Below are 27521 nucleotides of genomic sequence, written 5' to 3'. Positions count from 1 at the left end.
GCAGCAAACTGCAACTGAAGATTATGAGCAACTCAAGTAAATAAGACTTTTAATTTTAAAAGACCAAGGTACAACATTTGCACACAAAAGCATTTAATCTTAAATAAAATGTCAGTATTTGAATTTTTGAAAAGACTGGATGCTTAATATTACCATATAATTTACAGTGAAGATGTTGGTTATACCAAGAGTCTAGCCAGTTTTTTAAAGGATCTTATTCTGGTAATTCAAGCTGAAGGCAAATACTGACAAAACTATGTAATAACTTTTAAAAAATACTTTAATTATCATATGAAAATCCTTGTTTCTGAAAGGAAAGCCATTCTCAGCAACCTTATGTTTGAAACATGTCCTTATCTTCATAAAGGATTTTTTTTTAAGAAACATACTCTGAAGCTAATGTAGATTTAGAAGGAGTTCATCACCAGGGGCAGTGAATGGCTGCATCAAACAGAAGAGTTGCAGAGAGAATTCTGGCTTTCAAACCCAGAATTTATTCTGGAATTTCCCACAGAATGCACCACAGGCAGCTATAAAAGGAGGAAGAGCCATGAATTTGCATTTTTTTATTATTTTCCTCTTCCTTTTGAATTTCACAGACCAAAAAATTCACATACCCTCGGAGCACAATGGGGCCTGAATATTGTAAAAACACTTCAGAGAAGGGATTTGTATCTTAGCCTTCTCTTCAGTCCATATGCAGAAAAAAGATTTAAGATATCTGACTCTTTTATAGTATTTGTAAACACAGTTCATCAGAATACTGAGGCCTTGAAACCTGTTTTCTTCAGAATGCTTCAGCATGAAATATACACAAAAAAGATAGTGTAGATTAATCCCATGCCCTCAGGATGTTACATAGGATTAGTTCCTTATGTCCCAAAGTTGGTAATCAGCTACTTTAGATTGCTTTGCTATAAGTTTAATTGATTCATGTGCACAAAATTACTAAGGAATAAAATCTTCCACCAAGGAAGCCACAAAGTTCAATACATGGAAGCTCACAGTACATCACACAGAGTTTTTTTCTTTTCAAAGCACATTTGTGGCATTGGATATAAGGGAAAAAATCTAATTATACATCACTTAGCAGACTGCTAGAATGAAGGTGAACAATGAGTCTAGATGAAAATTTTCTTATGGAAAGACAGGGTAAGACAGTAAAAGCTCAGTTGACTGGACTGGGCCTAATGTATATGATGCTTCCGAACAAGAGGTGCTAAACAAGGAATATTCTGTCTGGTTTTAGAACATCTTCTTTTAATAGAGTACAATGTGTCATAGAGATGTTTCTAAAGAAAAAGCATTCCAAGAAAGAACAAAGAAAAATGTACTTAGATTGTGTATCATTTTGTACTATTAAAAATACCAGATTTTTTTTAATCTGCTTCAATTAAGATATTGCATGTGGGAGTTAAAAATGGATTTGCAAGTTTCAATGTAAAGGAACACCTCTCCAGTGGAAATTTTGATTTGATCTAACGCACCAGGTGCACAAGTGAAAGTTGCATGCCATTGAAAAGGAAGGTGATAAGATGAAAGTATGTGAGATAAAATGAAGGTCAGTTTGGCAGTGGTTGCTTTACTAAACTGAATAATAAATCTGTATCTTTTCTCAAAGGAAATAAAATGATCCACTTTGAGGTGATACCTTTAATTGGATTGGGGATTAGAGTTATTTAAAACTAACGTGACAGACATAAAAATATGATATACAGGACTGCAAATAATAGGTCTGATAACAATGACAAGCTAAGATAAACTCTTGTGTATATGTGTGTTTTCACACATATTTTAATAGCTGTATATACATGGGGCAGACTGCTCTTAGTATCTGTCTCTGTAATATGTTTTCTTTCAAGGAGATTTTTTTTTCTAATGTTCCAGCACTTTATTACATACTCATAGAGGCTGTTCTTGATCACATGCTGTACATGAAAATTTTTCCAGCCTCCCCACAACTCCACTTTTGATTTTTTTGATGAATAGCAACATTAGAATGAAGTAATTTAACCATTTCATAAAGTGCTGTGAAAGTAGTAGACAGGTTATATTAATGTCACAGAGCAGGAGTATGCCTGCTTCCATGCTCTGGAAATACCATACGTGCAATATGTAGAATGAAGTCACATCTCTCATGCCAATGTTTTGTCTTTTTAAATTATGGACTACTTACCAGTGCAACAGTACCCTAATAGTAGTGCTTTAGCAATTATATTTTACATGTTGTCACATGATACAAACTGTTAAAAAAAGAAAATTATCTTAGCAGAAGTCATCTCACATGAAAGGAGTTGTTAGACCAATATAGTATGATATGATAACAATGTTATTTTAATATTGTAGGATGTTGTATTACACCTTGTTCTGAGACTTGTAATACTAAAATATGATTGCTGAATCACTAACCACTATTACAGTACTGCTGCACTGGCAAACAGTTTATACTTTAAAAGGACAAAACATTGGCATGAGAAATGTGACTTCATTCCATGTACTGCCCATCTATTATATAATACTGCTGAATATTCAGACAATACCTTAGAGGAGACAGTATTTAGAAATGCAACAGCAGAAGATGACTGAAGTAAATCAATTCACTCAAGAAGAATGACTACTTTAATGTCCATCTCATTCTTGTGGGCTCTCTTCTAAGAGTAACTGGGTGATATGAGTGGAAATCCCATATTCCTTTGGAAAACCAATTTCCTCTATGCAGTCCAGTTCTGAGAAGGGAAAGTTGGGCTCAATTTCCCATTCTTTCTCATCAAACAGTATGTAGGGTATCCATTTTTTTCAGATCTGCTAACACTCATTGCACTACAGATTGCCTCTGTCCCTTCCACCTACCAAAAATCCCTTGTTGTTTCCAACACAAATGCCGAAACTTCCTTTTTTTTCCCAGGCAAATTTTGTAATGCAATTGGTGCTATCACTACTGGAGCCTGAAAATTTGAAGACAATAAAACCCAGCAGCTTAAAATAGCATTTTATTTTATAGAAATGTGGTATTAAAAAAAAAAAGGTGCAGATTAAGAAAAAGCTGCTGCAGAATTTTGGCTGTAAACATACAGTATTCAGCACATTTAATCCCCAGTGTAGATCTACAATACTGAGGGGCTTGCTTTTGGCCTTTTGGTTTTTACTGTGACCAAACTGCTGTAAAGGACCTTCCCTCAGGCCAAATTTAAAGATATCTTAATCACCTATCCACATGAATCACTTGTAGAAACAACATCAGAGCCAACACTGTGGTGACTCACAAGGCTTGCAAGCCTACACTTTAAAATAATTACTTGACATGTAGATAGATCCTGGCACACATTTCTGGGCTTGGCAGCTTCTGTTTGCTCCTACCCTGATGACCATCTGTCTTTGTAGTCAAGACATGTGACATAATGGCTACGATCCTCTCTAGGTAGCACCCCCTGCCTTAAAGCATTATGATAATGTACACCGCAAATGCAACTGGAGGTCAGGCAAGGACACTAACGTGAGATATTGGATCTTGGAACACCCTGGGCTTCTGGCTATTCCCAAGTCCAGAAAGTTGCAGCATCTTCTAGATTCACCTGTATAATAAGAGCATATTTGAACATTGCTTTATCTGATCCAGAAGAGTATAAAATGTACCATAAGAGCACATCTTTTATCATCTATAAGTTACTAAGTAAGACAGGAGAAAAATAAGAAAGAATGATCTTTGATAGTCAGTCTCCAGCATCAGGTTTCCTCTGTGGAGTCACCAAAGTCCCTCTGTCTGTGCCCACCGTAGTACAACAGGGCTGACAATAGGCTGACAATATCACACCTCCCTTGCTCTCTTTTATCTATTGTGTTTCTTTAGAGTGATACACAGACAGTCGCTCGCTATATGTTTGTACAGCAAGTCAGAGTAGGGCCCCAGTCTCAGCTCAGGCTGGGATGAATTGCTGTAACATAAATGCTTTTCTGGTCTGAGCTATTGAGAATAAAAATATGTCTCCTCTGTGGGAAGGTGGCATTAATGCAAAGCATAGGAAAGCTTCGATATGAGCGCAGAATAAAAGGGAAAATGAAGGTTGGACTTGAGGGGGGTCGGGGGATATTGCCATGCATATCCATATTTCAGGCAAAACCTTTAATCGTTCTGATGCCTCACGTTGACAAAGAGGTCTCTGCTTGTCAGGTCATGTCTGTCAGCACTCTGAAAACAAGATTTCAGGCTTGGAATCAGAAAAACTTCTTAATTAAACAAGTCAAAGAACCGTGAGATATGCATTGACATAGAAATGAACACATACAAGCAAGTGTCTTAAATTTCTCACCTGTGTTAAGTCATATGCAATTTACTCTGTTAGCTCACTCAGAAGGCAAGATACTAATTCTCCAAGGGGACATCAAATGCCAGACTTTAACCTTTAGGGCTGTGCCTCAGGTCATCTTAGCTAAAGACAGATAATAACTTTGTCTTTAGAGAAGTTTGAAGATTGGATAGTTTCAGTCCTGCAGATGGTGGGTTTTCAAGATTTTGATTTTTAAAAATGCTTTGAAAAGTACTGTAAGCCTGCATCTGAATTGTTTGCATTGTCTCATGTGTACTCTTCTGTTCCTTTCAAAAACAAACAAACAAACAAAAAATCCTTTGCTTCCAGAATGCACCACTCCCATTGTGTCTTAAGTGTTTCCAAATGACATAGTTCTGGGAACAATTTTCCTATCTGGCCAATACATACAGATAGGATCATGAAAAGCCTTACTTAAAGTTTGATTTGGCTGTTTCATACTATGTTGTTCTTCCATTTGCAACACAAAGAAAGAAATATCTAATATAGCTTCCAGGTCATTCAAAGTTAGTCATTCTTTTGTATTTACAGTCTATTATGTCTTTTATAAACCAAAAATACATTAATTTTTGGTGTAATAGGTTCTTTATTTTCTTATGTGCTTTTGATAAGAGCGAAATAAATGAATAGAAAGAATAAGGTGCATATTGAAGTGTAAAGGGTAGGGGGACATTTCTGAAATTGAACTGCTAGATAAGAATTCAGTTTGTGCATAATTGCTATGCATACTGTCAAGGGTAGAGTAGTTTATGGACAGAAACAGTAGGAAAAAAATTATACACAAAGGTAGTTAATTTTTGGAAACATAAAAAAACCCTCTGAAAAATTAAAAATTTCAAATTATGAATTCAATACTGGTATCTTATGCATGTAGCTATATACAGATTGGTAAAAACAATGTACAGTTCATTTACCCCAAAGAATACCAAGTAGCAAACTCAACAGCTCTACTGACAGCAATGGTATGACATTAGCCAGAAACTGTCTTTGCCCCCTCCCCTTGTCTTTCTCCCTTCTTGCCTTCCTCAGTTTCTGAATGAGTTTAGCACTCCAGAGAGGTGCCAGGCAGACAGCTCAGGAGCATCTAGCCCTCTGATGTGCTCCCAGAGAGACAGGATTGGTAGCAGGTCCAGGCTTGCACTGTCTTCCCAACATGTCTCAATTTTCACTGGGAGGGATCATAGCTGGAGGGTGTGAAAGAAAGTCCATGATAAATAATAAACTCCGTAGTGTTTTATTCCTTGGCTTCTCAGCTGAGAGCATCGGCAAGGGCGTCAGTTGTGGTGGTGATGTGTGCTATGTGGACAGATGTCACCCAGGGAAAAGCTTTATTGTTGAGGTATTCACCTCATATTTTGTGTTGTCAGAACATTTACATTCCTGACAGATTTCTTATAAACTTAATGTAGCTCAAGGGCTGCACTCAGAGACCCCAGCTAACACAAACTAACTCCAGAGTTTTCAGCTTAGTTTTTCTGGTATGTGGCAATATCTAGTGAGGTATAACCTTGTTTCTGATATGTCTATATACAATTTGGATATTTTTTGTATCTCAAAAGATATTCCAAGTATTTAATAAGCAGCAGATTATCATCTCTTACTCTAGTTAATATTAGAGTTAGAAAAATTTCAAGAGTGGGTTCTGCTTTCCTTATTCAGGCTGACCAAGTTGCTTGTACCTGGAATAGGATTATTTGCTTTCAGACTACTTACCAAACAAGACAGTAGAAAATACAAGAGTGGCAGAAGTTGCCTACTAGAAATGTTAATTTTCAATGCAGTCATTTACTGCCATGGTGTTTATAGTCTGTGAAGAACTCATTATCTTATTGATGTGTAAACTTAGTTCATGTTTTGTATGGTTCTGGAGAGAAAAAGAAAATATAATTCTTTATTATTGAGACTTTCTGTAAGATGTTATTGTACAAAAGGAATAGACCTACATTTGTGCAATTTTTTCCCAGATATTTCCAGATATTTATATTCATTTGGAAAAGTGCCATAAACATACCACAGGGAATGAATACAAAGCATGTTGTTATCAGTAACATTCTTTAAAAAAATCAATTTTAAAGTCTTTTTTTTTAGGCAGGAAACAGAAAAGCTTCAGGCTGAGAGAATGCAAATGAAGTTTTATTTCATCAACAAGTGAAGGAGATCAGGGCCTTAAAGCAACATCTGAAATGAAAACAAGATTGCCTTTCTATCAAGTTTCCTTCCTCCACATTCACAGTTTGTCCAGTATTTTGGAGTTAAACAGTTATCTCCATATCTTCTGACTGCATAACCACCAATGACAAAGAGAAAGTCAAATGTCTAAGACATCTGTGTCCTATGGCTTCAACCCACACCTCACTGAAGGAAATGGCAGGAAGGGTTTTTTTGCACAGGAAGGTGTCAGAATTCATAAGAGGAAATAAAAGAGATCACATCCTGGGATCCCACGTGATCTATCCAACATGATTGGAGGGCAAGTGCTGACTCAGAACATATAATCTGTTTACCCATCTAGTGCATGCTTTTTGGAACTCTAAGGCATATTAAAGAGATACAATCAGTAGTATATTTTAAAATTTATGACCACAGATCACTTAAAAAAATCCCTGAAGTAGCAGATGATACAGCACAGCTGCAGAAGGCATTAATTCCAATTAATTTGTCAGGAAATTATCCCAGTCATAGTATTATCAGTTTTCTAGAAATCCATATATGGAACCACAGATGATAAGTACAAAATAAAGGACTTATGTATTGCAAGGAGCTGAAGTAATAAAATTTGTTGGCACCCCAGACAGAAGGTGACACTTGCTAATTTTCTAGCATAGATTTATTTTATTATCTTTAATGACTGACTTCTCTTAATTGTCAAGATATTAAAGATGACCCAAACCAAACTGAACTAAAACCTTCTCTGAATTCCAGCCAGAATCACCTTTTCTTTGCTTACTTTTCAATAATAAATGAATGTGTTTGTTCAAAACTCAAGAAGTTATAAAAGTAAATGCAATCTCTACAGTCAAGCTTTCTTCCCCATTGTGAAGCTGCTGTCATATATACCACAAAATTTATTTTCTCCAGTTTTTAGTTAAAAAAAATGAAAAAAAAATCCTTTGAGCATCTGGCTTTTTGGTCATTCAGATTCTTACATAAATAGTTCCTGTTCTACCCATGTGAGGAATGACTTCAATATGCATTCAGACCTCTCCTCATTAGATAGAAGTGCAGCAAATGTCAGGATTTGTGGCATCAATTAAAATTGATGTATAAGTCTTTGTATTAAAAAAGAAATTTTGATAGAAATTAACTTTTCAAAATGCATACCCTTCTAAAAAACAGCAATTAGTAATCTCTTTCAACATTGCTTAGACTGTGTTAATTATATTTCCTAAGACTCTCCTTCCTTATTTTAAACAGTTATACTTCCAATAGAAAATGAAATCAGGATCATTATCTTGAACTTTTATTAGGTTTTATTTTTCTTTTAATCTTGCAAATTTAAGAAACTTCTGGTTGATAGTTAAGAAGAAATCCTAAAAAATTCTTTAATTGACCTTAGAAGAACCCAAAGGCATCATGCCCTTGAAATTGTGCATATATTATTCTACATATTTTCGGACAAAGTTGCCTTAATTTTGGAAAAAAATGGGAACAATAACTGATGATTTTTTTAATGTAAGTTGAAAGCTTACCATCTGTGTAGACTGCTTCATCAGTGTATTATCTGCAGAAAGCACTACTGGTTTAGATAATTCCTGGAGTGATGGCTAAGATACAGTATAAATATAAATGAGATAGTTGGCAAATATGTCCAAGATGTGAGCAAGGTACTGTGAAATGGATAGCTAAGCTGCTGAATGTGTTGTCCCTAATGTTTCTCTACAAAACTTCAGTTAAATAAGCTCTGAGTAGAGACCAATGTAGCAAATCCCAAGACAGCATGCAGACTTTCTGTTTCATCAGTTTAGCCCTCAATACATTGCAAAACACTTGAGTAGCATTTTCTATCTTGCTGAGTCCAGTCCACAGTTTAATGAATCTTGCCACTGGTATAAGGTTGTACAACATTAAGTGATTTTTTATTTCTTCTGCTGACCATCTGCTGCATATGTAGACTGCTTATCTATGTATATCCACATTTGGTTATAATGTCAACTGCGTTGGAGAGGAAACATTTTACTTGTGGATTAAGAGATGAGCAAAAGTTCATAAAAGCCAGAATCCTCAGCTTTGAATGACAGAAGTAGAGAAACAGGTTTCCATCCATGAATATTTAAAAGGAAGTCTATACAGAATATCTCCATCTGTGCTTCTAAGTGTTGCTGCAACTTGGGGTTGGATTAACTTCAAAGATAAAAATAGACCCTCTGTCTATGAAAGGCAAAATTTCTCTGTGCTGAATAGAGATTAGTGTCCTGACACAGAGGAGTGAAGCTTTATAAAGAAGTTTTCTACAGGAGGCACCTGTGAATCTTGGCAAATAATGATTCCAGAGTCTGTTTCTTCTTTTTGCTGAATAGCAGACAGTCATCTGGTTATAGAGCTCTATAGACAAATTCAGATGAATGGTGCCATGCAGTTGTGAAATCGATGACATTGCAAGTCTCACAGTCTATGAGATCATACATCTCAACCAAACTTGCAAATATATTTTACAAAAAAACTCTTTTAATCTAGTTCATCTTTGAAGTTTTCAAGAGCATTCACTGTATCCTTTCCACCCTTTGTGTGAAGGTGATAGTGAAACTGAACCGATGTTCTGTGTGTGTGAAATTCACATAATTTTTATATAATTCTTAGTTTAAATGTCTAGCCTTGATAGTAAATGTAAGTAGAAATACCTTGCAATATTTGCAGATCATAATCCCTAATCATTGATATAAAATATACAACTCTGTACACACAAAATCATATTCACACATTTACAGAAATTTAATTAATAAAGTTAAGGAGAACACTTGCAGAATTCTCTCTTCAACAAAACTCTACAACTTTCCTTCAAAATTGTCAGGTAGAAATTTCTTGTGCACACAAGTTAAAATGCACAATACTTTGCCTCTTAAAAAAAAATAAAAAATCAATGGTTTCTTAAATCCACCCCAGGAATTTTATAAAACTGTCCTGACTTGTGAGTTCTGCTTTTGCACTCTGAGAAGCTTTGTTTTAGGTGGGTACATCACAGATTAATCCCTCTGAGTCATAGCACTTTCCACGCTTTGGAAGAAAAGGCTCTATTTCACAACATTTCCTTGGTTCTGATCTGAGGTATTGCCTTGATGATTAAGTAGAAAACTGGAGTTTACAAGTATCAGATCGAAACTAGCAACTAGTTACAGTAGTTTCCTCTCTTCCTGACCTTGTTACATATTCTGTTTTAGATCTGAACACAGCTGCCCGATCACAATTCAAATCCAACATCACATCAATGCTATCAGCTCCAGGAAAGAAGTGAGCAGTTAAGAGTATTTACTTGTTTGCACTCTTATGCTTGCAAGCTCCCCCAGACCTTAATAAGATTTCCATTTCTTTATTGGCAACATCAATCTAGCATGGATTCATTCTTTTGAACCCCAAATAATCTATTGCCCTCTCCGTGCAATGATGTAGTTTAACTACTTACTGTTATTTTTGCCCAGTATCCTCATGGAAAAATACAGATGCTAAATCAGTTCAGATAATCTGTAAAGAAACAGAATCTATTATTATTATTATTATTATTATTATTATTATTATTATTATTATTTTAATGTGGATAACACCTTATATTCAGGTATGGAAGCTGGGATACTTCTGAGGTTTCATTTGCTTGCCTAGATTTCTAGGCAGTTCTGCATATGTTCTCGACATCAGAAGGTGCTGAATTAACATTTCCACTGGAGGAAAGGAAAAGATCGAGTGCTTAATTTCTTGAGAAGATAACTTTTAAAATGCAGTTAAGGTGTGCAACTGCCAGTATTAAGGCACCTGAATGGCAGTAACACTTTGCATACTTTTAAGCTGTAAAGTAAAACTGAGTATGATTAATGGGATGGCTTTACACATAACAGCACAGCTGGGGATTATGTTATTTTATATTCATCTTCCAAACTCCCATAAAAGTAGATTATTGTAGCATAGCACTTCTGAATACTTACATGATGATTGGAGTCTTAACAGCTCCCATGTTCTTACAAAAGGAAATATACTGCCTAGAAACTCATTCTTCCTCTGTGGAATTCACCCTTCAAGGAGGATGAGGAATATAAAACACTGGAATGCTGTTTAGGGGACACTGGGGTCATTATACAAATATTGGAAGGGATGTAAATATTTTGTTGAGCATGGGATTACATGAACAGAGTATTTGCTTAACTTCTGTGGCGCAGGGGGACTGAGGAGAGGTTAAAGGCATGCCTGGGGCTGGGGCAGCTGGCAACTGGGCACTGGTGCTCTTGAGTACCAGCATCATAGTTGTTACTGTACTTCACAGTGAAGGGATTAGCCACAAAGCCATGACTATAGTGTGAGGAAAATGCCTATGTACTTTTAAAGATCAAGCACATATTCCTTCAGTGTCATGTCTGAGCCTGAGGAGATGCCCCAGAGTGCCTGTGGCACTGGTAGCAGCTTCCATGGTGGGACCTGTACATAAGCACCTGAATAACCTGAACAGCAGTAGAGAGGTGATAGTGTATTAACAACTCTGAATAAAAAGGGTATTTGACTTGCAGTTTTTATTGCTCACTAATTACAAGACAAAAATTTGTAACCATCTAAATTCTGCTGAAACTCAGCTGGAATTAGAATTGCTGCTATACGTCATGTGAAATCTCACTCACAAAGGAAGTTCATTTAATGGGCTGCTGGCATCAGCTGGAAGATACCCACTGATCTCACAATGTAAGAATAAGAGATCTCCTTTATAATGACTATCCAAATTAAGATACTTTTTATAAGAAATGAAGTTTTCCTTGATTAATAGTCTTTTTTTCCCAAGGTTTTATTTATGACCAGTTGAGTCACAAGAAGAGAAATTTCTTGCTTAGGCTTTTTCACATTTTGGTCTTTTTTTTCTTATTTGTAAGACAATAGAAGTTTCCCATTAATGAAATAGTAACACTTTAATTTCATTCATTTTAACTGTATCCATAGCAAAAAGGATTCAGTTTGATTTCTGCAGCAGCAATTGCGTCAATCTACAGAACAACTTTCTCTCAGTCTGGCAGGTATCAAACAGATACAGGTACAAAGAAAATTAACAATAAAGAAATGAAAATTTTCTGATGTTCCTTTACACAAATAAAATTTCCTGAGTAGGATTTGAGTTCTTTTTTTTCTTTTTTTTTTTTCCTTTTTAATAGAAGAATACTACTAATTAAATCCACATTTCTGAACTCTATGTTCCTCAGTATGTATGTTAAAGACCAAACAAGCTACCAACGTGGGCTCAGATACTACATTCCTGTAATCATTTTTAGTTTGTCATGGACACATTAAGCTTTCAGTGAATGAATAAGAGAAAATGTTGAATGTATTTTAAAACTCATAATTTTCTATAGAAAATTAACTTTATTCAGATGCTTACTTGTAAGAATATGGTATTGTATATCTTTGTGAGGCAACGACTGTGTACTTTAAAGCTAAACACTGAAGTCTGTTAGTATTTTCGATTTATTACTGTAGTGTCACTTTTGTGTTCCTCAAATTCTTACAAGGATAGATCCTGCTAAGAAAAACTTAAGTTTAATAAGAAATACTTTAGCAGGTCAGAAGGAACTGAATAATAAAATGTGACATATTGCTTTACCTGACAACAAGTAGGAATAATGCAAATATACTAACCTTAGCAAAACCATCTTCATGATTATGTAAACACATATGAAGAAATTGTGTTCTAGGCTTAAAAAAATACTTTTATTCTTTCTGCTTTAAAAAACATGTTTAAATAATAGTTTCCACTCCAGTTGCTCAAACCCTTACACACTGCTTTAGAGAACCATCTTTGACTGTGAAAACAAGGATATTCTTAGAGTATCACCCCTTGAAATGGTTTAGCATTGCATATTGACTGCGGTTGTGAGTTTGACTCTAACTCTTCTTTGGCACCCTGTAATAAATAAATGTGCGCAGCACTGGTGGGTTTCTGAATACACCAAATGTTGGTTACACTATATTGAAGAACAAGTAAGCTATTCACATGAGCAATGAGTAGTGTTTTCCTGTAGTCATTTTTCATTTGCCATAAACACATTAATCTGGGAAAAAGGTGATATATCTTAATGACTTCAGAGAGACTGATTTTGGCTTTTGACTAACTTCAGTGTTCATAGATCTGTTAAAGATGTGACTTTTACAAAAACAAAATTTAAAATACTGATCTATTTTAAACAGTCTGGCTTCTACCACACTGTTTCCTTTTTTCTTTCTTTCTTTCTTTTTTTTTTTGAATCTTTGTGCTGTTTAAGCAGTTGTTGCCTAAAAAAAAAAAAAGGAAGATTCAAAAGGAAAATAGTTCTGTAAGTGCTGAAACTAGTAACTCCTGTTTCCCTATAAATTAGCTTCTCATTGTTGAACTCCCATGTGAATTTATGGAATATTTGGGCTCACACTGCAACTTAATAGGAGCTCTCCATCCTATGGACCATATTCTTGTTCTCATAAAACATGGAGGAACTCAATGTTTTTGATATTTCTGACCCTTTGCTGAATTTTGTAGATATTAGCTGAACACTTCCAAAACTTGTTGGCAGAAATAATGAAGGAATGGTAGACAGGACAGATAGACAATTCTGCTAAATAAGCTTTGTTTTCTTCAGAATTCAAGTGGCAAAACACGCAACATGAAAACAAAACAAGCAAGAGTGGTTCCTTTAGAGTCCCAAATGAGAAAACTTAAATGGCAATGAGGTTATCAGAAGTCCCAGCACCAGAAACAAAATTATGAGGATTTATCCTTAATGAGTTTGTCATTTCCTAATTAGATTTGTGCATACATATTTGAGAAGTTCTCTATGTTCATATATTATCATGATTTTTCCCTAAACCTCCCTCAATTTTAAAGTATTTATAAAGCAGAACATCTACTCACTGCTTCTTCCTTTTCCTCTGAGATCCCTGTCAATTATCAGTACTATCCTCATGGATGGATTTTCATATGATCTTTTTCAGTATCCAAAGAACATCAAGGATGTTTAAGTTTGACCAGCATTTATGTGAAGATTTAGGAATAAATGCAAACAGAAACAGCAAATGTACCTCCACATGGGTACATAGTAAATATAACAATGCTGCAGCAAAATTACTTCTGTCTCTACAGATTCTTGGGTATTTAAAGGAATGATCCATCAAAAACCAGACACATAAGCAGTTAATAGGGAATGCAATAGACCACTTTTAAGTTGAATTAAAAAAAAAGCTTTAGAAATTATAACATCTCAAAAGAAATAGACTTTAAGTTTGAAGAGACAGATGAAATTGGGAAACCAATAATATAGGAGCAGAATCTTAGTCTTTTTTTTTTTTTTTTGATCAAGCCATCAGGGTAGGGTTTGCTAAGTCAAAAATGGAACAAACATTTTGCCTATTTATAGTAAGTTATCTAACGTAACAAACAGAAAAAACCCCAAACTATATATACATAGTGATCTTGTGGAAAATTGCAAATTTAGCAACAGATGGCAGGAAATGGAATTTGCTGTCTTATCAGGCCAATAAAGCAGAAAACAGTTGGGGTAAACTTGTTACAAAGGAAGAAAAACTTGCAAAAGAAAATAGAACAGATACTCTAGTTCACATTTATAGATTCTATTAAGGACAATCTGTTTTTAATTGGAGAGGGCTTCTTGAGCCTGTAAATGTAGTATGTGTGCTCATCTAAAAAAGTATTTGCAAGTTATTGTCATGCTGAACACAACAGTGCCTCTAGTGCACTAAATTAGATTCACTGCTCAGAGCCTACACTACTCTAGTAGCAAAAAAGGAAAATCATGAGTAGTGTCTGAAACAACATCTTCACAAATCATTTACATTGTAGTGGATCCCGAGTAGAGAAGCTGCATATTTCTACAGCTGAGCTCAATCACTGTTGTATCAAAGGTTCTGAAAACTTACTATACAGATGTCTAATATATTTAACATGGGTCAACACAGACCAGAATGGTCTGAAATTCTCACTAAAACAGAGTGAGACATGGGAAATTCATGAGCCATTTTCTGTGCAAATGAATGAAAAACTGGTTGCAAGGAAAGACAAATAAATAAAACATGACTCCCAGTGGATGCATACAATACTCAGAAATCCTAGAGGCCTTAGAGGCCATCCCAAATGTTTGCATTTCTAAACTTTGGATTATTTATTTTCTTGTTTGTTTTTGTTGTTGTTGTTGCTGTTTTGTTTTAAGGTAGGTATTTGATGAGGAAAGGAAAGGGGATGAAGGATGTAATGCAGTGATAGTTCTGAGTTCACTGTGATGTGAACTCATATGACCCTTAGAAGTAGTTTTGGGTCTCTTTGTCCTTGGTAGAGTGTACTTTGAGGGCAGAAAGTCTTATCCATCAATCATTTCTGAGAAAGATCTCTGCTCAAGGAGAAAAAGAATTGCAGCTATGTCCAATGTCTGAACTAGTCATGGGCAAAAGAAGGAAAAAAATCATCTTTTATTCACCCACTTCTATGTGACGTGAGGATAACATGCTGCTTCCACCCTCCCCTCACATAAGAAATTCCGTAATTTCTCTGGGTCTAGAACTAGAATAAGGTATTACTCAGCACAATGTAAGTGATATATTTTCCTCAATATTTGCCAAATTTCCCTAGAAAAAGTTTGTAGACCATCCTTTGTTTATTGGTGGTACATGTCCCAGTGATATTTAGAGGAAAACCTGGTCAATGTTATGTGTAAGGTGTTCATAATTAGCACTGTGTTTATATAAGATATTGTAACTCTGTACTCCAAAGGAATCATACATAAATGAAAAACAAAGGGCAATTAAAAAGTAGTCAAGAGGAAAATAAAAAAAAATGCTTTCCAACATTACAAAAATGGTAATTTTCTGCAGAACAGTATGAGAGTTGAGAAAAGATTTTTTTTTTCTTTTGATGCAACACTGCTAAAGCTAGGCTTCTGCAGAGGGCTTTTACTTTTTTGTTCATCTGTTCTTCACCTTGATTCCATTTTGTCTGAAGTCCAGTGGCTCTGTTCTTAAACTGAAGTTCCCTGACTCTAAGTCGTGATTCGTGCTTTAGGAAAAGGCATGGGGATTATCTACCCGAGGCATCCTGTCAGAATTCAGTCAGTCTTACTGCTTTCTGCCTTCTGTTCTTGTACTTGAGAACTATACTTGACTTTAGGATTACCTGAAGGATAAGTACCTTGATTTGGTGGTCACAGATTACCTCTTGGCATTACAGACGTTGCTTTTAAACTCATTCTAATGGGTTCACGTTTTACACGCTTAACAGCATTAGCTGAATACAAGTTGGCTAAAAAGCATAGTCATTTTTTCATGGTGTACATTGTAAAAGACCAAAATATAAACTATATTAAACAGTTCAGATTTTGAAAGGTCTATAAAACAATCTACTTGACAATCGTGTTCAACTTCAGCAGGAAATTTTAAGTAATGTCAGTAGAAAGAATCAATCAAATTGCAGATCAGTATGTACCAAAACCAACCCCCTGGCAAGCAAACAGGGCTTTCTCCTCCAGCAACCTTTTCCTCCTCTCTTTATAATGGTTAGTTTTGCCCTAATATCTTCTTCATATAGAAGTTGGGAAATTATTGCAATCCTTAACCTGCAGGATATAGTAGGATGCATTATAAATTATGCCATGGCACTTCAAGTTTTCTCACCCATCACAATTATTTGATTCTGGGAAATTAAATTGTCTTAGAGTACCCAACAAATCCTTTGTTTCTGGAGCTAAGGGTATAGACATTTCATTCAAGAGTTCAAGTATCCATATGTGGACAGGTAGTCTATGCAGCAATTCAGTCCTATATGAAAAATAATAATTGAAATGGTTTCCATAGAAACTAAAAACAGCCAGTGGAAATTGCTAGATGGTATTAAAAGAATTCAGTCAAGTTATATTTGAGTAAATAAAGATCATTTGCAACATACTACTGTTTCCAAGCACAGGTGGTATTTTTAAATATTTTAAAAATTACATCTTTGAGCTGCCACTTCTAGTTGGGCATGTGGTTTCTCACAGGGCTATAGGTTGGTATTGAAAATATTAGGACTATGTACGTCATTGATCATGAGTGGTCTGAAGTTAAAGAGGTCCTTTTTACCAATGCCATGATTTTTTTGGAGCAAGTCCAAAATGAGGTAAATTAAATAGATTAAGAGAGTAATAAGTATTCAGATAATAGTAATGTTTGACAGAACTGTATTGCAATAAGCAGCACTGATTGTAAAAGTCCTGCCAGATATAAAGCTAACATTAATTTGCACTTCTTATGTCACATAAAGTTTGGCTTTCTGAGAATAAGTGTTTGGCTGTTAAGAGTTAACTCAAAATCAAAGAAACAAGCAACATTTGAGCAGGGTCAATTTTTCTTTAACTTTCTGGTAATGTCAATTCTAGCTGTAAGCAGCCTTGTGAAAAACACTGGATTATGTCTGGATTTGGGCTTCTCAGTCCATTTGCCAGCAGAGACTGATTGTGTTGCAGAGGCAATGTAATTACTCATCAAGGTGAGAGTGTTTGTGTTGGAGCCCTGCTTACTTTCCCAATGACAAGCCCGCTTACCTTTGCTGTCAATCAAAAGCACCACAAAATGGTAGTAGCTAGAGACAAGGGAAAAGGCATTAATGCATTGAATGAAAGTGCCATAGTAAGCAGGCTGAAAAAGATCCCACTAAAATCTCTCTGCCCCTGTAAATGCTCCTTTAATATAAGTGCTAAGTCACCTTATCCACCAAAATCCATGTAAAAGATACCTCCAAACCCCATGTAGATGGATTGTGTATTGGATAAACAGGAGAAATAACAGATGATATGTTTGCCAGAGGACATTAGGGCTATTTTTGTGGTTATTCCTTGTTATTCAGTGGTATTCACTGTCCACAGTAGGAAATCCTCTGCAGGATGGAGGGAATATTAAAGATCCAGACTTGTACTTTAGCTAGTGGCTCTGCAGTTACCCACCTCCAGTACTTATCATCCCCTCACTACATCTCTAAAATCTTTGTGAGCTCATCCTACATCCTATTTCTATTCCTTTTGTCTGTTCTGCACTTAAATTGGAAACTCTTCAAGGTAAAGGCTCTTGAGGCAGATTGGCATTTTCCATACGGACAATGTCTTCAGGCTTTTTCTGTTGTCACTTTTATTATAAATACAATAGAAAGTACAATAGTATTTGTAGAGTGTTGAGAAGAATGGATGGAATCCTTTTTGGGACATCTTGGTAGTGCTGTTACCCTAATAATTAACTATTTAAAAACTATCAGTATGAAATTCTTCATGTTTCATGACCTGACTCATAATCTTAAAATTTAAGAATCCTTTCCGAGTTTAACTAGTTAAAAGTGCAAAGATATTGAACTACAGGAGTTGTACAATTTTGTATGAGGTAAAAAAATGAGCTATTTAGTCTGTATATTGGTTCCAAGATGAATACATATGACATCCAAATACATCAAGAATAAGACAGCAAGTTGCTGCACATGACATTTCATTCTGCAATAACTGGGGACAGCATTGCACATCTCTGCAGCTTGTGCATCAATCACCCTTCAGGTAACGTTCCAGAAATAAGCTGCTTGCATTTCAATACAAATTTCATACCAGAAACCTCATTTAAGAGAAGTACATTTTAACAACTTGACATAAGCACACAGTACACATGGTTTTTCCAAAGTTTTGGGTTGTGACCAGCAAGTTACCCTACAATGATTCAGCATAGCTCTTTTTTTTTTTTAAAGTCAGTCTTGCGCTGCTTCTTGTATGTGGGAAACCTATTATCGTTTCTCTGTCTCCAGCAAAAAACTTCAAATTTATCTCACTTTACCATTTATTTCCATTAATCAGAATCATCATCATTCCTGTAATGCCATCATGACCCTTGTTCTCTTGGTTCAGTTGCAGCCCCTGAGACTGGGTTTGGGAGGACTTTTTTCAGGGGATTTTTGTAGCTGCCTTTTTTTTTTTTTTTTTTTTCAGGTGAGAATATCTGGCCTTTCTGGAAGGGACAGATAAATCTTTCAGAGGGTACCTAGGGTATTAAGGAGGAGTGTGTACTTATATGTATACACAGAGATGTATATAGAAAGCATACCAGAGACCTTGTTAATGATAGAGCTCCTCCAGAGTCTTTAGTATCCCACAGTGCTTGTAATCAAAGATATTTAAAATAACTATGTTAAGAATGCTAAATATGTCTTAAAACATATGTTGTTGTAGGCTTTGAAATGTTATATGTCACTTGTCAGAAGAATATACTCTTTTAAAATAAAATCTACAGATTTTTTTTTTTTTTTCTACAAGGAAATTTTGTCTGCTCCAATCCACTTTTGGTTATTAATGCTAAATTTCAGAAATGCTCTGTGAAAGACAAGCTCCTCAAATTAATTTCTTCCAGTACCAGCATGTTAGTTCCACTAAGGAGGAATTTAAAAGGAACTAAAATGTTTGTCAGTTTGTTTTTTTGTTTTGTTTGTTTTGTTTGTTTGGGTTTTTTTTTAAATCTATACTCCCTTAAATAATAATTGCAAGGTATTAAGGAAGCTGTTCTGCATAGGGAGATTTTCTTTCTACCCTTTACTATTATGGTATATAAAAACCATAATAATGGTAATAATGAGGAGGGGATGAATTCAACAGAGTGAAATTGAATATCTAGATAAATAGTGTGTCAGAAGCAATATGTTTTTTCTTTGCAACAAGAGTTGTCACTTCTTCAGGATATGATTTATAGTTGATTACCCTTCATGCACTCTTCTCAGAGGGAGGGGATTTACACACAGTCCCACTGCTACAGTCCAGCATTTGTGTTTTACTTTAATAGCTAACATGCTGATGCAGAAAATAAAACTATGGACAAAACATATTGCCTCAACTATGTTTTCTAAAGTAAATAAAATGTCGGGGGGGGGGGGGGGGAGAAAGGCAAAATTCACTTATATAACTGCGAGATAGCCTAACAACTTTGAGGTTTTGACAGTTAAGACACTGTACAGGAGTTAATGAACTCCAGAACAGCTTCAGTGGTGGTACATATCACAATTACATATTTTCACATGGTTCTGCCAGAAGAAATTCAGAGGGGTTACCAAGAGGTGTTACATATCATGGCTTCTGCCACTGAGATCACAATCGCTTGTGGCTCCTGTAGATTATTCTAACCAGAGTGAGCTAGTTATGTTGATGAGTGGAAAGTACAAAGGTTTCAGCAATCTGCAGGAAGGTTTATTACTCTGAATTGCATACGTAGATCTTTTTTCTCAGCAATCATTCAACAGTTGGTGGGGGAGTGAAAATAGTTCTATAAGGTATATCACTTTATCTTTGTATAATTGTATATATTCCAAAAGAAAATTGCACAACCTCCTCAGGTGGGACTTTGGTTCCTCACTCTCCGTAATCTATAATAATTTCCCTTTTTTGCAGATCAACATGCAGAAAATTGTTCTTTTGTTGACACAATGTCAGCCTTTCTATCAATTTACATGTTGCATTTCAGGCTGTAGGTTGTTTAAGTAAAACAAAAATGTCAGAAGAAATGCAATTACTTGATATTTGCTTATAAGCATTGTTAGTATACTGTCTCCTAATTACTATATAATAATAATAATAATTATATAAATGCAACTTCTGGTTATTTATACTAATATTTTCCCTATTTATGACCATTACACAAGTTACATCTTATTACAAGAATTATACATTATTAAGTGAAATACATACTGTTTTTAAAAACAGCATGATAAAACTTTTCTAGACAGCCTTTAATTTTCCTTCAGAAATTTAAGGCTGTCTTTACAATTTATCCAAACATATCATGGCAGAAAAGCAAACCTCTCTTCTGTAACGTATTTTGTGCCTATATTAAAACTTTAAGGGTTTGCTCAAAGTTATTTTCAGTTATAAGAGAAAAAAAGCACACTGATCTCAGAATCTTATTTTATTTTATTTTGTTTAATATCATGATAAGCGAGGTATGAATACAGAACTGAGTTTTGTATTCTTTAATTAAAACCATTACTCTTTACTCGGAGATTCTTGCTTTGGTGTAATACTTCCGATTCTGCACAATGGAAGAAAATGACATATTGTTGCTGTTTATATTAAGGTAGCATCTAGAGGCACCTAAATTTATAATCTAAATAGGCAAACAGTGGGAAAAAAATTAAGGTCATTATCAAAGGAAAAGAGCAAGTGACTTGTCCATAGTCATCATACAGAAAGATTGTGAAAGAGCCAGGAATAGAATCCAGATTTTATCTACCTCCACAACTATATCTGTAACAAATTTTGCAGGAACAGAAACAGATTTTTTTTTTCTTTTTTTTTTCCCCAGTTATTTGTATCTGGGAATAAGGATGTCTAAAACATGAATAGAGGTCCTGTCTCAAAACCTGTAGGAAACTAGGAAACTATAATGGTCTTTTATCAGTTTCACAGATGTAATCATGAACTTGCCTTTCTGCTACTCGCTGTTAATGAGGCTATGATTTTACCTGTAGTAACAAGGTTTAATTCCAGAAAATCATACATTTGATAGCTGATTTTTCTGGCACTGTCTCTTTTCATATCCAAATTTACCCCTCACCCTGATTAAAACTTTGGATGCTTCTGTCAGCGTAAGTTTTTTGCATTTTTAGTATGGTTTAGAGCCACCCTACCAATAACATTTTCATATGATTTTTAATTATCCTACTATTAATTATCCTACTTTAATTATCCTCCTATTTGAAAGCTTCCAGCTCAGAAATTATCTCCAGTCTCTGAACTTCCTATTTTATCTTGTTTTGAATAAAATACTCCAAGAACATGGATGCTTCTTCCTCCTAAGTACAACATTAAAACATACAGTATTCTGTATGCATTTTTCAATAGTTTTTGTGGTCTGCTGCATTACATAGGAAGACTCATCAGTCAAGGCTATTTTTTATATTAATTCTAGAATTTCCACTGCAAACTAGAGCTGCTGGTACATTTTATTATTGCAAATACAGTTCATAGCTACGTCTTAGACTATCTTTGAACTTGTGCATTTGGCCTCAGGATGTATGTCGACAAGGGAATCCAGTTGGTCTTAGTAGCCCCTACTGGCTCCCTTCCTCCTACAGATTAAATATTCAAAGTAGGTTTATGCCAGTTTATACAAGTAATCTGATGAAGATGAGTCCTCATCATTATACTACAACTGCTTCATAGCTATATGTATTTTAAGATGCAGAGACACCTCTAAATTAGCTACCTTTACACTTTCATCTTACATTATTCAGTGGAAGATATTTTCATTTAAAAATCCCATTTAATTTTTCTCCTTTTTCTAAGCCAGAGTGTTTCTTCCCTTCAGTTCATTCATTATTACATCTACCTTATGGGCAGTTGAACACAGAGCAAAGAGCTTCAAGTGGCCATTGCTTAAGCTGTATTAATGTGAACCTCTTTCAAAGCTAATGAATCCAGCTGGGAGAGAAAGGCTAGAAATCGTGCAGGGAAACAATCTGGGCAATACCCAGTATCAGTACCGACTGGGAGATGAACTGATTGAGAGCAGCCCTGCAGAGAAGGACTTGGGGATACTGGTGGATGAAAAACTGGGCATGAGCTGGCAGCATCTACTTTCAGCCCTGAAAGCCAACCAGATCCTGGGTTGCATGAAAAGAAGCGTGGCCAGCAGGTTGAGGGACTTGATTCTCTCCCTCTGCTCTGGTGAGACCCCACCTGCAGTACTGTGTCCAGCTCTGGGGTCCCCAGCATAAGAAGCACATGGACCTGTTGGATCGAGTCCAGAGGAAGGCCACAAAGATGCTCAGAGGGCTGGAGCACCTCTCCTATGAAGACAGGCAGAAAGAGTTGGGGTTGTTCAGCCTGGAGAAGAGAAGGCTCTGGGGAGATCTTATTGGGGCCTTTCAATACTTAAAGGGGGCTTATAAGAAAGATGGAATGAGACTTTTTACCAAGGCCTGCAGTTACAGAACGAAGGACAATGGTTTTAAACTGAAAGAGGGTAGATTTAGACTGAACATAAGGAAGAATTTTTTTTAGGATGAGAGCAGCGAGACACTGGAACAGGTCACCCAGAGAAGTTGTGGATGCCCCATCACTGGAAGTGTTCAAGCTCCGGTTGGAGAGGACCTCAAGCAACCCCATCTAGTGGAAAATGTCCCTGTCCATGGCAGAGGGTTAGAGTGGATGATCTTTAAAGTTCCCTTCCAACCTAAACCATTCTATGATTCTGTGATTGTGATTCTGTGTATGTGGCATTATTATGCCCTTATTTTAACTATCTCTGTAAAAGTAGAGGGATGTCTACTTTCAGTTGGTCCAGTTTTATGACACTTCCTTGGTTTTCCTTCACACAAAGAAAGCTGATTATGTTACACTAAACTTGGCTGTTATTTTTCTAGTGCCTTAAGGGGGCATATTAATCTGTCACTGAAACACGTCAATAAGTTTTTTATAACTTTTTTTTTTTAATAATTACACTTTAATATACATCTGGAAAAGTTCACCTAAAATTCCACTGAATTAATGGATAATCTCTGGCCCAAGATGAGTTTTGCACTCACCTTACGCTACAAAAAAAAGTACACACATACATAGATACATAACAGATTAGTGGCTTCAAGAAGTATGCATGGGTTGGTTGGTTGGGGTTTTTTTTGTTTGTTTTGTTTCATTGTGTTTTGTTGGGGGTTTTGTTGTTGTTTGATTGGGGGGGAGGGGTGGTGGTGTGTGTAGCGTCTTTCTACCTCCTGTACATGAAAACTCTTATTCTTCCTAACACTTCTGATTCCATTCACTGTGCTCTTGACACCATTAATTAAATTGACTGGTATTTCCTTTGTCCCTGCTGCACTATGGGTTATTATTTAGTAAAACCTCTCAAAGCTTGTCTCTGATTTGAACCTCTTTACATAAATAGCTGGTACTACAAAGCAGTTTGATTCCTATTTCAATATCACACAATGGTCATTAGGATTATAGCTGTGTCAAAAAATTGTGGGTATGTTATCTTAAAATGGTTCTCCTATAACCATTCTTTGGTGTGTGTGGTGGAAATGTTTCATACTAGAAAAAATTGATATGAGAATTAAAAGGGTGCAACATTAGCATAGTTAAAACTACAAATCTTTGTAAATAAATTCATAACAGGCTAACTAGAAACATCCCCCAAAATATTAAATATTTTAATGTCAAAATATTATTTAGCCTGCAAAATCATGTAACTCATGGCAGTTTTGTTCTACGAGGTGCAACAGGTTTATATTATTTAATTCAGGGTCTTAATTCTTCTATTTCTCATAATACAAAGACTATCTGGAATTTAAGAGTGACATCCATTAATATTTTTAAAATATGGAGTATCAGCCTTAAGAAGGGAGGGCAACAGCTGCAGAATTGTGGCACAAGGGCTAAAGGATCTGCAAAGATTCTCCTTAAATGTGATTAACAGGGGACAGCAAAGAACTTTACTTCCTTAAATCAACATGGATTCAGTTTAGATTGTTATTAATCCCAGAATCAACCTGCTGGTTGATCCAGTCCCTTTCTTGTACTATAGCTGCCATAAAGGAGTCTTACACCAAGCTAGAGTTCTTTAGTTACCCCATCCACTTCTACACTGGAAACAATTTTAGCATGTGGAAACAACATTTCCATAAAAATTTCATAGCTAAATAATATCTTTTCTGTGTATGCTAATGGGATTTTTAGCAAAGGAATCTCTCTAGGCAGAGGCTTTTAATTCCTTTATATACATTTAGAAAAGTATCATAGCCCTTCTCAACTTCACAGTATGCCTACCTTGTTCTCACCATGGTCCACACAGCTAGCTCAGACCTTTACATCAGCTTTAAAGTACCTGGCTCGGGTGGAACCAGCTGTGAAATTGTAAGTTGTGAACTCAGAACAGCTGCACTGCTCCTGTTTATCATCTTTTTGAGTAGGATTTGCAGCTGTCATTGAGAGTCTCACAGACATACCTGTATCATGAGTCACAGTTTATTTGAGTGGTAGTTATAGTACTGCTTTAATTTTGTGAGGCTGAATAAACTAAAAACATTCATTCTTCTAATCACTCAGTGGCCTTCTGGTGACTGTACAGTCAGTAGTTGTACACTGATTCCCAGAAGAAAAATGCAGTCTCATAAAGACCATTGTCAAATTTAGTAGCAATTACTGCTCTTGTAATGAATCACAGCAAGGACACAAAGTACTTGGAGTCTTATTTGTCCTTCCCAAGAGATGATCCCACAAGATCAAGAGTAGAACATTTTAGAGGAGCCTGTAAGTCCATTTGGTGTTGATGTTGCTGCCTTACAGATTTATACTGGACTCAACCTCCAAAGAAGAGAAAAATAGGTAATGGGTATTTTACTACCGATACACTTCTTGTTAAATTGTCTTCATTTTTTTACTTAGCATCTGCCTCACTGAGTACTCATCATCTGCTACTGAGCCATCTGATGTACAACAGATGTTAAGCACTTAGTGAGGCAGAGAAGGAGGTAAAAGTGTCATATCATGATTAAATACTTGCTACAGCTATTATATAGGGTGACCATACTGCTTTGTTCTTATGTTTAATGTTACAGTGTACTGAACAAGAGTAAGCACATGTTTTGGATTAAACTTGCAACTGCTATTGTTCAAATAAATTTTTTTTTAAAGAAAAGTTATTTCATAGAAAAAAGAATTGTAAAATATTTTAAATACACTTTAGAATTAAGAATTGGAAAGCATTTTATAAAGAGGTAATGCAGTGCAACTTCACGTAGAATTATTTCACCTACCAAAACACTAAGATTTTTATTTCTTGTTATGACAATTCTCATCAGAAATTTGGCTAATGTTAACCGATACATTAACTTCCATAGGCTTATCCTATTTCTTATCATACTTGTGTAAATGTGAGATTATATGGCAAGCTTTCTTTACCCTGTAAGTTTTCTAGCTCAAAGCATGGTAGCCAACTGCTTAGTGCATTATATCCAACAGAAGGTTCACCCACAGAAAAGCCTCGTCATCCAGCAAGAGCAACCTGATCTTCTTGTAGTATAGTAGGAAAAGGATTGAATGTAAGAAGGTGGAGCTGGAGTTGTTATTAAACTATAATTAGTTAACAATCTGTTTCCCAGTAAATTTTAAGAATTGAGAAAATTTGTGGAATATTGTCACACACAACTAAGTATATTCATATTGATGTATATGATCAAACAAATTAAATAGGGATGGAGGGACATGTTCATCCACACAAGAGATGTGGTTCATGTGTCTAGAATCTCTTTGTAATCAAAGGTGAGATTGAAACCTCAGAACAGTGGAGCACCAGTTTAGGGGTTTAACTAAAGGATAGGAGTATGTGATTTGTATGGGTTATCTGGCTCAGTGTTCTACTCTGCATAAGTCAGAGCAGAGGCTTGGTGGTCTATTCCCTACAAAGACAACAGGTATTCAACTAACAAGATAATCAATAATATTTATGTTTTCATAGAAATTCTGTCCTGGACTTCACACTTCTTTTGTAACTTTGTGTTGCTTTTGAAAGGTTGATTTCAATGACTCAATAAAAAAAGGAAGTTTAAAAAAAAATCTAAAGAATTTCCAGGGAGATGTAATTAATTATATAATTTGATAACAAGTATCCTATACTTATCAAGTATTTTATTTCATTAAATTAAATATTACTTTATTTCTAAAGTAAAGTTGTGATTTCAAGTGTATGATTGACCAAAATCAACTTTTGACTATAGCTTATCACATAATGTTACATGATGGTGAAGGCACAGATATTTCAGGCATCCCATTTTGATCTGAAGCTCATTGAAGTAACTAGGAAGTTTCTTGCTGGTTTCACTAGGTTTGGAAGTCAGAAGTTCTGTATCTCAATGTTTGGAAAACTAGCACATCAGGCCAGTAAATATAATTTTCCGAATCAAATAATAATGTTTGTAGTGTCATTAAAAGAATAATTGGAGAGCTCTTTCAACCCTTCCTCAGAAGCTAATTGTCTTTATTAACTTCTATATACAAGAAGCAACTGCTCAAGATAAGCAGCCTTTGTCACTAGTCCCCCATTAACACAAGGAGAATATAAATGATCAAATAAAACTGATTAAAGGTAAAAGAACACTGGGAATGTGTACAGAACAATGTGATGGGGAATGAAGTACCAAGAATTTATTATACCTGAAGAGAAGAATAAAAGTATACTAAATTTTGAGCAAAGCCTCTTATTATGTCAGAGATTCAGATTCTGCCCCTTTCAAAGTAAACAGAGTTTTTCTTAATGACTTCTGTAAACCTTACATATCAACCCAACTTTGCAAAAAAATGAAATAGTGGGAAAATGCAATGAAGTCTTATGACAGAGTTTCTAAGCATTTTTTTTTCTGGCATCAGACTAAGAAGAGGATCTTGAATATGTCAAATCGTGAATAATGAAAGAAAGGAATTAGGAGTGGAGTACTCAAGTTTGCATAGAGTACTTAGACAACCAAGCACTAGTTCAGCCAAATAACTTAGAACTTGGTCTTCTTTGCCACAAGACAGTAGTCCTAGCTCATGTTCTGCTGTTCAGCTTAACATCTGCTAGGATCTCAGGTGCTTTCCCATAAATCTATTTTCTAGGGGGTATACCCAGCCTGAAATGTTGCAAAGAGTTTTTCTGGTTCCAGGTGCAAGACTTTGCATTTCTCTGCCTTATGACAGATCTTGTTAGATAAGAGCATGGCAAAGAAGTCACTGAATACATTAATCATTTCTGCTGCCAGGCCTTCTTTCTCCTTCAGTATCAGGCCTGTATTTTCCTCAGTCTGACTCTTGCTGAAAATGTACATGTAGAAGTCCTTATTTACTCATATTGCTCACTCATTTCAAAACAGGCTGAGTTTTGAAATGTCATGTCATTTAATCACTGTATGTCTAGGCCATGTTTCTGTAGTCCTCCCAACTATCCTATTCCAACTTTCAACTTTGGTAGACTTCTTGGTATTTGAGCTCAGACAGGAGTTCTCTGTGCATCCAAGTCAGC

The 27521-nt window shown here is 35.5% G+C and overlaps 1 protein-coding gene and 1 long non-coding RNA gene across 6 annotated transcripts in view; one reads left to right on the top strand and one right to left on the bottom strand.

Moving 5' to 3' along the window:
• LOC142035956 (uncharacterized) overlaps positions 1-27521 on the bottom strand; it is an 87100-nt gene that overhangs the window by 21440 nt on the left and 38139 nt on the right. For 3 of the 4 annotated variants that reach the window (XR_012652009.1, XR_012652010.1, XR_012652007.1), the window contains exon 3: positions 9943-10001. This is a non-coding gene — a long non-coding RNA (uncharacterized LOC142035956). Of the gene's footprint in view, positions 1-4118; positions 4187-9942; positions 10002-27521 lie in introns of all 4 variants that reach the window. The other variant, XR_012652008.1, reaches the window with a different exon arrangement.
• The window catches only part of BRINP3 (BMP/retinoic acid inducible neural specific 3), a 233730-nt gene that overhangs the window by 198826 nt on the left and 7383 nt on the right, over positions 1-27521 (top strand). The window lies entirely within an intron of this gene.

Source organism: Buteo buteo, chromosome 10 (assembly GCF_964188355.1).
Source record: "Buteo buteo chromosome 10, bButBut1.hap1.1, whole genome shotgun sequence".
NCBI classification, from domain to species: Eukaryota; Metazoa; Chordata; class Aves; order Accipitriformes; family Accipitridae; genus Buteo; species Buteo buteo.
This window is presented reverse-complemented; position numbering and strand designations above follow the sequence as displayed.